The sequence below is a fragment of the Pinus tabuliformis genome, chromosome 6 (assembly GCF_031772625.1).
Source record: "Pinus tabuliformis cultivar Carrire ecotype Pingquan chromosome 6, CPIR1, whole genome shotgun sequence".
Classification (NCBI taxonomy): Eukaryota; Viridiplantae; Streptophyta; class Pinopsida; order Pinales; family Pinaceae; genus Pinus; species Pinus tabuliformis.
The window spans coordinates 378,332,450-378,347,766 of NC_142292.1; the positions used below are offsets into that span (position 1 = coordinate 378,332,450).

Here is a 15,317-nt window from a genome sequence, read left to right on the forward strand (position 1 = left end):
AATTTGAAAATAATATTAAAAAATTAAATGTAGAAAAATATAAATATGTTCTTTTATTTAATATGAATTAGTTGGCGTTTTAATTTATTTATTTGTATAGACCTTGTTTTACTCATTAATTTGACTTATTATTTTAGAATCTTTTAGTTAATTGTTAATTATTTTCTCTCTCTATATATTTTGACTTTTCTTTCCTTTTATTTTATTTTTAACTCTTTTTTGAATATTTCAATTCATTTTTAGTTTTTATATATTAAAATATTCCTTATTAATGACTAATATGTCTGTATTCAAAGTTATCATTAGAATTATTGTCTCTATGTCACTCTCTTTATTTAATCTGATGCCAATATCCGATTCTCCATCTTATCGTGATGATGAACCACATTAGATCGTTCTAAATGCATCAACCAGATATTTATGATGTGATTATTACCGAAATATTTCTTAGTAATAGAATTTGATTCTGACCATGTGAAGTTTGAGTTTCCCTAATAGTAGTATCTTATTTTTGATGCAAAAAATAATTCATTTATTTTCTAATAATGCAACCTTTGACTACCAAAATGATGGAATCTTGCCAAAAAAATTATAGAGTTATAGAGAAGAGATTGTTCTCAGATATATATAAAAAAATTATGTCTAACTATGTAAAGCTTAAGTTTTCCTAATAATACTATCTTATTTTTAATGCAGAATAGAATACATTTATTTCTGAAGTGCAATCTTTAAGTACTTAAATGATAGAACCTTTCTACAAAAAATTGTTACCTAAAACAGTCTTTACATTAAATATGTGTGTGGGGTAGGTCTCAATGTCCTTTAGTAAACCATGTAGTATTTTTTTCATGTGGTTAAAGGCAAAAAAAAGTTCGAGTGGAAATTGTAACATCCCTACGGGAATATCTTTACATACCTTTAATTTTTCTTTTTAATATATATACAAAGAAACCCATCATAACTTTTGCTTCCGAAAAATTCTTGAAAGGACATAGTAATTTGATTTTTTTCCCTTCTTTTTTTACTAATTGGCTATGTGTTAAGAGTATATTATTGTCTCACACAACACATTTACAAGGAACAATCAATCCTATTTACTTTGAGCAACAATTTTGCAAATATAAGTTTTGTCTTTTTTCTTCATGATTCTATTAGTGTACTTTGCACATATATTGATTCTTATTTTCTTTCAATATATGTTCACATAAATCATTTATTTCGGTATATAGGTGTTAATACTTTCCTCAATACCTTATTTATTTTATATGCTATACATACTTTCCTTGTTTTCCACCTACGCATGGCTAAAATTAACCAGTTCACACAACCATGAGGGAAAACGTGTTTGTCTATCAGTTTATCAAATTGCTTAATAAGTATTATTCCAACTCATTGAACAACTTCAAATTTTATTGTATAATGACTTATGAAAACTTATAATGGCTTTCGGCTATGGTAAGAGAATGATACAGTGATATATTATTTACTGCCATGTTTAGCTCTCATATTTTTATGTTACTAGGCTTTTTGATGAATCTAGACCCTCGCTAGTTGTATTGCATTTGATTGTTTTTGGTACCTGTTGGATTTCTCATCATTATTTGTGACTTTGCTAAGATGTTGAACATCAACGGTCCTTGCATACTAGGATATTGATCAACAATGAGGAATTTTCTTGTTTTAGTTTCGTGTAACTACACACCCCGCAACCCTCATTTGCTTTGCCTCCCTTTCGAGCAAGCTCTCTGCAACCAATTACTAGTTTTCTTTCATTGTTGCTAATGGTATGTCCCTCTACAATGGCTTATCATTTCCTAGCAAGTATATTGGGCCTTTTAATATTGCGAAGATTCCATCTGTTTTGGTTCTGTCGGTGAATACACTTCCAGGTTAGCATCTTTTTATTGTTCGTTTTTCCAAGAAATTTGCCATTAATTTCTTCTACAAATATTCTCTTCGTTGGAGTAGTCCCTATTCCATTTCTGCTTATATGATTTACAATTATCAATGTTTCTCTTACCCTTTATTTTTTTTCTTTCGGGCATTTCTCTAGGGTTTCTAAACTCTTTCAAAATTCTTTGTTAGGTTTGCATATATCCGAAAGAGCACTTCATGAGACCTAGTTTCCCTCCAGTCCATAGAAGTTTTTATACTGATGCATTTGTTGGGTAAGTTCCTAACTATCACCAACGAATAACGTTTTTGGAAATTCACATTGTATACATGGCATTTCTTCTTCGACCACTTGATACATTTTAAATATTAGCTACAGGTTGGGAACGTTGTAAAGCTAATCCAAAACCAAGATAGGGTTTTATTCTATTGATAGCCACTATTCTCTTTATTAGTCCCTGCCTATGGCAATGCATGGACTATAGCGATCGCTCCAGTGTTGACTGGAGATTAATTCATGGTTTGACCACAAGAATTTGCTCAATTGTGCTCTTTAACCAAACTTTACGATTGGCAATTTCCTTCACTCAAATTTTTAACCAATGTTTTGAGTTTGCCTTCTTATTGCAAACCTCACATGCCCCAATGTCATTTTAACCAGGCTAGGTATTTTATCCAAAGTTGTATTTTAAAAGAAAGTTGGAAAATTCATTTTATCCAAAGTGTGGTCCCGAACCTCCAAACAAAGGTTGGAAAATTCATTTTATCCAAACTTTGGTTTCCGAATTAAACTAGAAAGTTTTATGCAAAGTTTGGTTGCTAACTTAAGTTTTATGCAAAGGTTAACAAATTCATTTTATCTGTTGTGGTTGTTTAGTTGCCGATTTAAACTAATTTTTATGCAAAGTGTTTCGTCTCTATTTTATCCAAAGTAGATGGATTAGACATATAATGTGTTTTTATCCAAAGTAGATGGATTAGATATATAATGTGTTTTAATTCATTTTAGTTAACCACCCACAACTTCGTGGTGGCAAGCTGCCAAGCTGCATGCACTTGCGTTGAACCTGGGTTGACCATCTGGGCTCTCAACCATCTGGTCATTACCTTAATGGAGTTTTGGCCCATTACCTTGCCCATTACCTTAGTCATGGAGTTTGGCCCATTACCCATTACCATTACCTTGCCCATTACCTTAGTCACAAAGTTTGGCCCATTACCTTAGTCATGGACTTTCTCAAGAGGCTCAAGAAGCATATATAATTTATTCCAATCACGCGGCATATATGACAATCGACCACTGAAATTGATTTTTGCCAATATTGCAGGACTTACAGTATAACCTGTGGAGCGCTTCACCCACAAAAGGAAAACAAAAGGAAGAAAATGATAGTGACCTGCCAAAAAAGCAAACCAAATGGTAAATTGCAATTTTCACCATAAGTTTCAGTTCAATTTCAATTCTGTAAATTTCAGTTTAGTTTCAGTTCTGTAAGTTTTTCAGTTCTGTAAGTTTCAATTCAGTTTCAGGTAAATTGCAATTTTCACCATAATTTTTAGTTCAGTTTTAGTTCCGTTCCTATGCAAGTTGTTTCACCATAAATTTTCACTTTAGTTTCAGTTTTGTTCCTATGCAAGTTGTTTCACCATAAATTTCAAACCAAATAGTAAATTTTTCATCGTAAGTTTCAATTTTCAGTTCCAGTTCCTATGCAAGTTGTTTCACCATAAATTTCAGTTCTTATACAAGGTTTAATTCCTATACATTTTCTCTCTCACCAGTTATTTTGTAAAAAAAATAAATATAAAATGAACTCTGTCATAAAAAAAATATGGCAGAAATTTTATGACTTCAAATTCTTATTTTCTACATTCAAATTCTTATTTTCTAAATTCTAACTTCAACTCTCAATTCTTAAATTCTTATTTTCTATAGTGTAACTTCTTATAATTTGTGATAAATTCTAACTTCAAATCTCAATTTTTAAATTCGTATTTTCTACCGTGTAACTTCTTATATAATTTGTGATATGCTTATTCAAGGAGTGCCATATGATATGCTTATTCAAGCAGTGGCCATATGATTCATGTGCGATATGATGAAAGAAATCTTGGCATAAATGAATGAAATAAAATGTTGGCATAAATGAATGATCGAATGGTTTTCTTTTATTTAACATATTATGCTAAGTACCAACAGATTATCAATAATCCCAGAATCTCAGATGAATGATGAATGCTAGTCCATATTAATGCATCCTAGCTAGTAACGGGTACCCATGCAGTGATGAAAGCTAGTACCCACATATTATCTAGCTAATACCTCCATATAATTGATGAAAGCTAGTTTGATCATGTGCAAATACTCCAGGGCAAGTAGGATTTATGCTGCATAAAACCTGCAATAAACGAAAAAAAACAAATTCAAAACTCAATTCAAACTTAATTCAAATTTACATTTAATTAGATGAGCTTACCAGAAAATGGAGCACGGAGTTTGATTTACTGCAGGAAAGTTAGGAAATCCAACCCATAGAATAATAAATAAAAACAAATATAGATGTGATCTATGTAAAGCTCCATATGCATAAAGGCTGACAATCTCACAATGAAGCAGCTTCAGAAAAGCGTTTCTCAGGTTGTCACTACTGAAAGGTATGTAGATCCCCTCCAATGCAAAACTCCATGACCAGGCATGAGAACTTATCTGTCTCGAAATGAGAATACAATGTCGGTAAGAATGGATGATCTAAACAGGAAAGAATCTCTTTCTCGGTCTGTAGTCTGAGAGAATTATTCTTGTTTTCTAGCAACCCTTTATCCATTACTTTCATTACCATTGGCTCCCTTCAACTGTGTTAAGTAAACACTCCCAATATCCCCACTTCCCAAGGGCTTTAGAAGCCTAAAATATCTCAAACCCAAAAAGCCAACCCAAAAAGCCATCTGGAATGGCATCCCATCTCGGATCATTACCTTTGTGTGGTTTGTTTAGAGCACTGCTCAAACTAAAATACCACTATTACTTTCATTGCTATCACTAACACTACTTCTGTAGCTGGCCACGCTCAGGCTATTCTTCTAATGCAGCCTTAAGGCTGCACGACATTCACACCAATTTCCACCTTAAACTCCGTCATGAGAAGCAAGATAGCCTGCATAACTAGTGCATGTACAAAAGCAAAAAACGTTGTTGTTGGAACTGCTTGTTCGGCCTCTTTTTAATATTATGTCTCTGTGTTTCTCGGATTTACGCTGTTGCTGGAACTGCTTGTTCGGCCTCTTGTTAACATTATGTCTCTAGTTTGTCAATCAAATCCTGAAACCATGTCTCTATTTGTCTGGAAGGATTTCGAGAAAAGATCCTGCCAGCTATGCGTTCCTCCTCCAGATTTCTTCCCTCGTCCTTCTATGGTTCTGGGTCCTATTCTCAGGATTGCATGTCTATCTTTTTTTATAAGGTTTCGGTGAGCATTTTCTCCCTTTGAGATGTGATTGCTAAATGAACACAATTGTGCTTGAACTATTCTGTCAGTCTATAGGGCAAGAAAGGTTTGAATTTCAAAACGCATTCCTCGCATCGAAGCGGTTAACATCATCCATCCTCCATTCCCTTAACTCATAATAGACAATATTTAAGACATATCAGTCCATACGGTTCTCGAAACCCGGGAATCAAAACTTGCAAATGGAAAACAATTAATTGATGAAAGGCTGGAAGAAAAAAAACTATTTTGAACTCACATTGAGGAAAGAAAATCGTCTTGATAATATTACCAGGTGTTTCCCTAACTCTTTGGGAGGGCGTTTCAGTCGCAAAGCTATCCTCTTGAACAATGGAGACTAAATGAATAAAACCCAATAAAAACTATCAAGACCAGAGAGCCCCAATCAATACTACAAGAAACAGACATGGCCTTGGAATTCTACGCTGCCCTTAGGCTTACAAGTGCCTCGGGTCCTCTCTTTTTTTTCTCTGTCTCCCCCTTGCTTCCCCCTCCTCTCCGCCCATCAAAAAGAAGTTATATATATGTCATGTCTAACTACTTATTTCCACACATGGAGGAATTAGTTATACAGTTAGACGTCAATCCTATGCTCATCTAAAAAAACTAGACCACTTGGCTTGATCTCCACGCAGGGAGGATCAGTTTCCATTTATTCCTAATTCTGTTCAGAATTAGACCACTCTTAACTAATTACACTTATTGAAATTAATACACATTTAACAACTAAGGCTTTCTCCAATCTTGTATTAGCCACAACATGTGACCACCCTGTCACATTGTTGGCCAAGTCTAGATGCTCCTGCATCAGACTCCCACACTTGAAAACATTCATGATCTCCTAATCATGTGCTTTCAAAAAGAAAAGAAAAAATTATCCTGGGTCCCAAACTTTGTTCTGGAGTTGTCCATATGCTCTCCTCCTCTGTTTTCGTTGCATGTCAGCTACTTCCTATTTCATCTTCTTTCTTTGGTCACAATAGTTTGGAGCTGAGAAAACTGTAATAAGTTTGCCATCATGTTCAATTTCATAACCTTCCTCTTTAACTTCATGAGACTTGACCACCAACTCAAGATTGTTTTCTTGGAAAAACCTTTTGGTCACATCTTCTCCAAAAGACAAACCAACATCTTGTTCATTGGGCCCACACCCTTTACGAGGTTGTGGATCACTCCAAAGTATTTCACACATCAGACCCTCTTCAGGTGGCTCTCGAAATCGATCAATTTCTTTGATATCATCCAGCTTTATACCATCAACACTAAAAAGACTACCATGGACAACAAAAATCTTGTCATTGAGGACATGAACCAAAGGAAAGCAGCAAAACACTTCAGTGAAAAGATAAACCATGCTTTCATTGTATTTGGACTTGACTTCGCCCTCAAAACCATAAATCTTGTTCATACTCCTGCTTTCATGATTTCCTCTTGCAAGATAGAGTCCAGTTGGACACATACACTTGAATGCGAATAGCACAAGTATGACTTCAACTGAAAATGATCCTTGATCAACAAAATCATCATTAAAAAGATAAGGATTGTCCTTCGAAGGAAGCCCATTAATCTCAAATATGTTCAAAAGGTCATAATACTGATCATGGATGTCACCACAAACAATGAATTGCTTTACATTCGGAATGTTGATGTCAACCAACGATGGAATTGCCTATATCAAATCCTTTATTTGCAATAATATTTGAAATGCATACCTTCTCTGTATATTTTTCTGATTCTTGAAGTCATCCATCATTTTCTTCACAAATTCCAATGTCATATTTTCTCCTTCTATTCTAACACCAGCATATTGGGGCTCTACCTTTATTGAACGAAAATCAATGGAATCCACAACAGAATGATTCTCAAGATCATTCACTGAGATGGCCTCAATAAGTCTAACTTTTTGTACTGTTGTCTCGGTCTCTTTAAGCTTCTTGGTGGCATCAAGATCATTTGGACAAATTCTCTTAACCCTCTGAAAATCTTTTAGTACTTGACTGATCACCTTTTCTGGTGCTGCCAACCTTTGCCTTCTGGTCTGCTTCAACATCAGCTTCCATATGTTCTCAATCTCTGTTCCATTAGATCTTCTTGCTAGTCTTCTTCATTAATTCTTCCTTCCTGCTTTAGCTGGTTACTGCTGTCTAGCTGCATCTTCCTCTGTTTCACATATTCAGACTGTGTTTCTCCTTTCAATAGTATTTTGACTTCTTGTTCTGGACTTTCTTCTTTCATCAACACTTCAGTGTATTGATTGGACTCCTTCAAAGAGTTTTCGAGCTTTTCCTCCATGTCATCTGTTCTAATAATGCTTCCTTGCCCTGGTTCACAGTTGTGAACTTCTTCCTCTGCGTCTGCTTCCTTTACTAGTTGCTTACTACTTGCAACCTTTTCATACTCGAATGCAACCCTTCCATGTTGAAACTCCTGCCTTAAGCTCTCTACTTCTGTATGCATAGTAGGAATCTGCTGAACTTCTGCATGGGCTCACTGCAATTCTTGATTTAGCTGTTGCACTTGCTAATTTAAATCTTGTCTAGCTGATTGAAGACTCTGTGCATCAGAATGAGCTTGTTGCAACTCTACCATGATAGATTCACTAGCCCAGAGATCTGCCTCCATATTTGCAATTTTGTCAGAAAAACTTCTAATTTTCTAATCCTTATCATCCCGCATAGCTGCAATATGCGAATGCAATCGCTCCAGTTCATGTTGAGACATAACAAGATCTTGTCTCAATGCTCCATGTGTTGTAGCTAAGCTTTGATTTTCCATTGCAGGCCTTTGCATCTCCGCACCTTGTGTTGTAAGCTTATGTTCCAACACTTCTAGTGGTGGTAACATATCCAAAGGATGATGACTTGCAGGAGGCCCCATGGTTGGACCATATATCTCAAGCCCCATGCATGGGCCTTGAAGGTGTCTAGCAAATGGGGGTGGCATGCGACCTCTACCAGCCATCTCTTTGTCTCTGCCAATTCCTCTCCAAGTCGATTGTGACAAGGATTGAGGAAGAAATGTGGAGGATATCTTGCAGTTTTCATCAGGTACTGGTGCTTTTAGCCATTTCTCCAGTAACTCTAGCTTCTTCTCCCAGACATTAGCTTCTTGATGAGAGCTTCTTTCTTCTTCTCCTTGATCCTATTGTTGACTTCTTGTCATTCTTAGCCCTTCTTCCTTTTTCCCGCCTTTTGCTATGTGAATTTCTGCTTCATGTCTTCTTCCTTGAGGTATCTTTTTCAGGCTGATCACCTCAACATCACCCATGGTTGACTCAATCATGCCTATCATCATGACAGCATGATGATCTTTTACTATGTTTTCAGATAACATAGTTTCTTCTTCATGAACTTCTTTGACAATCTTCATTGGTTGTCCTTTTTCACCCGCGTAATTGACATTAACACTTTGGTTAGTACTACAAATATGAGACTTCAGTGTCTCAGATAACATTTCAATATGTTGTGTTGAGTGCGCCGTCAATTCTTCTCTCACCGGTTCAACCTGTTTCTCTGAATTTCCTTCTAGTCTTCCTGTCACCATTTCAGGATATCTCCTTGAGCTTTCCTCAAGTTTTCTTGCTAACATTTTAGTACGCTGATCCAAGTTCTCTTCTGAGCTTTCAAGACCCTCACACAATCTCACCTCTTCATCATCATCATCATCCAGATATATTCCTTCCTTTGGATTGTAGATAACTTCATCTGCTTCTCCTGCTCCTTCAAGAATTTTCCTCTGAACAATTTTGCCTGGGGCATCTTCAATTCTTATCCTTGACTCAAAGAACTTGAGTTCCTTTGTCCATAAGGCAATAACCTTTTGCTTCCACCTCATCTGTAATGAGTGCCAAATCACCTTATTTCCTTTTAGTGGAAAGGTCCATCCTCTTTTCTGGTCTTCTGGTTCTTGTAGCAGCTCTGTCAATATCTCCAATCTTGCTTTCATGTCAGCAAGTTGCTTGTCAATCTCCTCTTGACTCATCCTCTTCATGCCTTTTTTCTTGGCATCCTTTCCTCTATAGTGGCTTTCTTCAGAACATCTGCAATGATCTTCCATCATCTTTATCTTCATCTTCTCTTCTTGAGCTCCTCACTCCACTGCAACAAGCCTCTGCAACTGCAAGTCCTCCTTACTGCAATCTTACCTCACTAAGCTCTCCTCGCTCAATATTTTGGTAAGCATGGTCCTCTATCTGGAACCTTCTCTTGAACAACATATTTGCTCCTTCTAGGCTTCTGCCAGCTCTCACTCTCCCTTGAGAACACTTCAGTTGTCCTCTCTATCCAATCTCTTGTTGGATTCTTCAGGTTCACTGCCACTTTAGAGTGCTTTATTTGCTCGGATTTTCCCTTTGCCTACTACTGAAAACCTTCAATCACATTTTATCAACTCAGTTAAAACAAATATCATAATATATATTTCTTAATGGTCCCTATAAGATCATGTCCATCTGCATTTTGCATGGACTGCCTCAAATTATTTGCTTTCTGCAAATTCTTTCTTTGAGAGTAAAACTCTTCTCCTTTATGTTCTGCTATGTGTTCGAATTTAAAATCTCCCTTGAGAATGAAATTCTCAGCTCTCTTTGCTATCTTTCATCTTTGTTATATTTTATCTCTATTGTCCTTGGCCATTTTCCCTCTGCAACTTTTCCTTGGGAGTATTTATCACAATCCATCTTTGCTATCTTACCTCCTTGCTACTGTCAACTTCTGTCTTTTTCCAAGACCTACTTCTCCCTGTGCAACCTTTGAACCCTTGCGCACAAGACACGCTTGTTTTGTCTTTTTGTCCTACCAGTCTTTTTGATTTCTATCTTTGTCACCTTGGCTGGTCACACTCTTCTTTCTTTGTACACAAAAAATCCTTTCCTTCTTTCCACAGGAAATCGTTTCCTGCTCTGATACCAAAAATGATGCAGCCTTAAGGCTACACGACATTCATACCAATTTCCACCTTAAACTCCGTCATGAGAGGTAGGATAGCCTGCATAACCAGTGCATGTACAAAAGCCAAAAACGTTGTTGCTGGAACTGCTTGTTCGGTGTCTCATTAATATTATGTCTTCGTGCTTCTCGGATTTACGCTGTTTCTGGAATTGCTTGTTCGGCCTCTCGTTAACATTATGTCTCTAGTTTTTCAATCAAATTCTGAAACCATGTCCCTGTTTGTCTGGAAGGATTTCGAGAAAATATCCTGCCAACTGTGCGTTCCTCCTCCAGATTTCTTCTCTTGTCCTTTTATGGTTCTGGGCCCTATTCTCAGGATTGTGGGTCTATCATTTTTTATAAGGTTTCGGTGAGCATTTTCTCCCTTTGAGATGTGATTTCTAAATGAACACGATCCTTCTTGAACTATTCTGTCAGTCTATAGGGCAAGAATGGTTTGAATTTTAAAACGCATTCCTCGCATCGAAGTGGTTAACATCATCCATCCTCCATTCCCTTAACTCATAAGAGACAATCTTTAAGAACATATTAGTCCATACGGTTCTCGAAACCTAGGAATTGAAACTTAAAAATGGAAAACAATTAATTGATGAAAGGTTGGAAGAAAACAACTATTTCAAACTCACATTGAGGAAAGTAATTGTCTTGATAATATTACCAAGTGTTTCCCTAACTATCTAGGCAGGCGTTTCAGTCGCAAATCCATTCTCTTCAACAATGGAGACTAAATGAAGAAAACCTAATAAAAAATATCAAGACCAGAGAACCCCAATCAATACTGCAAGAAAAAAACACAGTCTTGGAATTCTACGCTACCCTTAGGCTTACAAGTGCCCCAGGTCCTCTCTTTTTTTTCTCTATCTCCCCCTTGCTGCCCCCTCCTCTCCGCCCCTCAAAAAGAAGTTATACATATGTCATATCTAACTACTTCTTTCCACACATGGAGGAATTAGTTATACAGTTAGAAGTCAATCCTATCCTCATCTAAACAAACTAGACCACTTGGCTTGATCTCCATGCAGGGAGGATCACTTGCCAGTTATTCCTAATTCTATTCAGAATTAGACCACTCTTAACTACTTACACTTATTGAAATTAATACAAATTTTACAACTAAGGCTTCCTCCAATCTTGTATTAGCCACAACATGTGACCACCCTGTAACATTGCTGGCCAAGTCTAGATGCTCCTGCATCATCTTCCCACTGTCAACACTGACTCAGGCCTTTCGTTCCTGACATTGTCAATAGTTTTGCATTAAGGAATCTTTGCATCTGCACCCATGCCATCGCTTACCTTCCCACTAAAACTTCTCTTGACACTACTAGAACCGGTGATGGTGTTGCTCAGACTATTCTTGAAACTTTCATCAAAGCTATCGCATGTACCACGAGTCCCACACATTGGAACACATCAATCAATGCTCTTCTCTCTAGCTGACTCTATCGACACCATGCTCTGATTGCAATCTTTAATTTACAAAATCAATCATTTATCCTGCTACTATTGTTGCTACAATAGTTGGGCTGAACGCAACAGAAATGAACGACTCTGAGAGAAGCTCTAGCCTCAGGCCATGAAGGTAGAATCTAAGAACGGGTACCCAGGTTTAGCATGGGACTCTAGCAGGGCACGCTGGCTACATGCCAGCTTCATGTGTCCATCTCTTATATTTGTTTGTATTTCATTTTATTTTTTATATACATATTTATTTTTTATTAAATTTTTAATTGTTTTATTCCAATGCGACATATAGAAGATGTTATTTGTTTGTATTTCATTTTATTTTATATATATATATATATATATATATATATATATATATTTTTTTTTTTTTTTAATTTTTATTAACTTTTTAATTGTTTTATTCCAATGCTACATATAACAGACGTAAGAGACGATGTGCATGGTTGACGTGTGCATAATCAGTGAGCTAATCAAAATCATAGTCATTTTGTTTTTGTGTATTATGATGCTGAAGAAAGAAGAGCTAACGAATGATTTAATTAGTGTGCTACAACTGTGGGGAGGGGGAGCATAAGTTATCCGCATAGGAACGGCTCTATTGAGCACCACCACTTCAATGGAAAAGGAGAGGATTGGCCCTATTTTGGGGAGGTTAGGCACAAATCCAACTTTCATGTCTAGTCGCTTGGCATGGGTACTCACTCAAATGCTGAAAGTCATCACTACTTTTGTGGTGGAAAGGAGATGGGACTTTAGAATGCTTGTGGGTTCAGTGGGCATGTCGTCATCTCATGCTGCACTCTGCATTGCACTTACAACTTCTGTCACCCTCTGTCAAGGAGTCATTGATTCTCTGTTTCTTGTTTGCTTGGGATTTAGCCTTATAGTCATGTACGATGCAACTGGAGTAAGACGCCATGTAGGCAGAGGTGAATCAATGCCCTTGCTCTGCACCTTGTTTTTGGTCAATTGCCAATAAAAGTGTCATAAATGGTAAAACATTTGTATATTTTGAAATTTCTCTATGCACCTCAAAATTTCTCTGTGGTAGTTTCAATTTTTTACAACTTTGACCTTCTAAGTTACAAAGTCTTCAATCCCTACCTCAATTTTTTTTTAATAATCACCATGTTTAGATCAGTACTGCTTTCTTCAATATTCTCGTAAATACTACTTTTCTCACGTCTTTATAATTTCTAGATGAGGGTTATAATCTGCTATTGTTTTTTATATCTTAAATGTAAAGTGGGACTTTGTTTGTTTTCCTCTCAATCTGCCATGAAGGTCCAACACCCATAGTGCAATCAAGTACTTTGGCATGTACTAGCATTTACACAGGTATTTTAATTAGTGGGTCTCTGTTTTTGTGTTTGAAATAATTGCTTTCAATCAAAATTTTGCAGAATTTATTATATACTAAATATTAAATACTAAATCTGCCTGTTCATGTTCAAATCAGGTCTTCGGATTGTTGTAAGATGCATCAAACTATTGTGGATATTGATATGACGTATTTCAAAATGAACAACAAATTCAATTATTGATGTGGAATGTGAAAGATATTGTGTATTTCAAAACGAACAACAAATTGAGTTACTAATGTGGAATAGAAGAGTTTGCATTTATTTACTTTTGATTTCAGCATTCACTTAACTTGGATTTTTAATTTTTCCTTTGATTTCAACATTTACCTAACTTGGATTTCTAAATTTCAAAAGAAAGTAATGCAAAATTTCAAATTCTCTACATTAGAAACATAGGCGTTACTACTTTCCCAACAATAGATAGACATCTCTTTATTTAAAAATAAAAAATATATTTCTTTTACAATTTCAACAACAATAAACATTCGTCTCTTTATTAAAAATATATATATATATATATATATATATATATATATTTCTTTTACAATTTCAGCATTGTACTCTGATAAATACAAATCATTTCAAAAAAAATTATGTAAAAATCATTTAAATACAATTTCGATCGACATTTCTTTATTGAAAAGTAAAAAATTACTCTTACGATTTCAACATTGTACTATAAGTAATACAAATCATTTAAAATTAATTTAAACAAAAAAATCATTTAAAAAAAACTAGGCAGATATGCCATCTGCAAAGTAGATCTTGTTTATAATTAATAAATCTTTTAACATATAGATCTATTAATATATATGAAAATAAACGTCTTGCATAAAGTTTATCCTATTATTATACCTGCCCATAGGCATGGTATATGGCATTGGCTCGATGTTTGACTTACTACTAGTTGATGGTTGACCATCGAACCTATTTTTCTTAAGCCAAAGTTTCGATAAATATTTTTCATATACAAAGTTTCGATAAATATTAAGTAAAAGTTTTATTGGGAAGTTGCGGGTTTGCCTCATTAACAAAATAATGATGGCTATTTTAACCAAGGTTCATATGAGTATTTCTATTTTAAGTTAGCATTGGTCCATTTTAGGTTAGCATCATTTTATAGCATAAAATGTTATTTTATTTTCATGAAAAACAACTTTAGATAATTTTGGTTGATTTTATATTGTGAATCGTGTATAGTTGTTAGTGTGGCTTTGGGCATGTGCTCCATCTGCCATAATTTCTAAACAACCATCTCCCTAAGCATAAGTTTCTTGCAACATAAATTTCTTCGTCTGGATTTTTATTCTAGACTCTTGGATCTCAGAACTTTGTGCAGGTTATAGGTGTAAAGTGTGCGCGTGGGTCTTTTTATACCATGTAAAGCTACCTTGTAATTGCCAAATAATTCCCCTTGAATGAGAATCACATGCATGAAACTTGTAGTTTGTTGGGTCCTGGAAGAGGGTGTGTGTCATTGGGCATAAAGAAAGACTAGAACTGGGACGAGTTGTAGATAAAATTGGGCTCTCGCTGACTTCTCTCAAAGCTAAGTTTGCTTCTATCCTATGCCCTTTCTATGCATCTACAGGCCCACATGGTTCTTCAATCACGGTGGAATTTGTTCAACCCTCCAAGTGTTACTTCAATACCCCTCCAATGGCACCTACTACTCCCATGTCTCCTCCTCAGACTTCAGACGAACATGCTACCGATAATAGGTTTGGTGATTAAAGTGGATGATGGATTGAATTTGCTCATGAAAGGCAATCTGAAAAAACCATGTTTGCCAGAAAAGCTTAGGAGTCCAAAAGGAGAACACACTAACAAAAGGCGAAAAGTGTAGTGGACTGATGCACATGGGCAAGATCTTATTCAAATCAAGGAATTCAGTGGCAGACTTACAATGACCCGGGTGGGAAATGATAAGGTGCAAACATTACTTACAGATACACATTACCTACGGATAAACATTACAAATAAACATTACCCACAGGCACTACCCACTGCATGCATGATCCAGGTGGATATTGGTGGCCACCCGCCAATTCCACTTGGACCCCCACCATTGTTTCTTTCAGTTTTTTAGTTTCCTTAATTGTAGCACAATTTACTATTTTTAGTAGTTTTTCGGTTCC

At 35.8% G+C, this 15,317-nt stretch overlaps 2 pseudogenes; both read right to left on the reverse strand.

Annotated features, from left to right (window-relative positions):
* Positions 1 to 6,351: 6,351 nt before the first annotated feature.
* Positions 6,352 to 7,449, reverse strand: LOC149258890 (serine/threonine-protein phosphatase 5 pseudogene; annotated as a pseudogene).
* A 44-nt stretch (positions 7,450 to 7,493) lies between these two features.
* On the reverse strand, positions 7,494 to 8,360 carry LOC149258891 (uncharacterized; annotated as a pseudogene).
* Between the last annotated feature and the right edge of the window lie 6,957 nt (positions 8,361 to 15,317).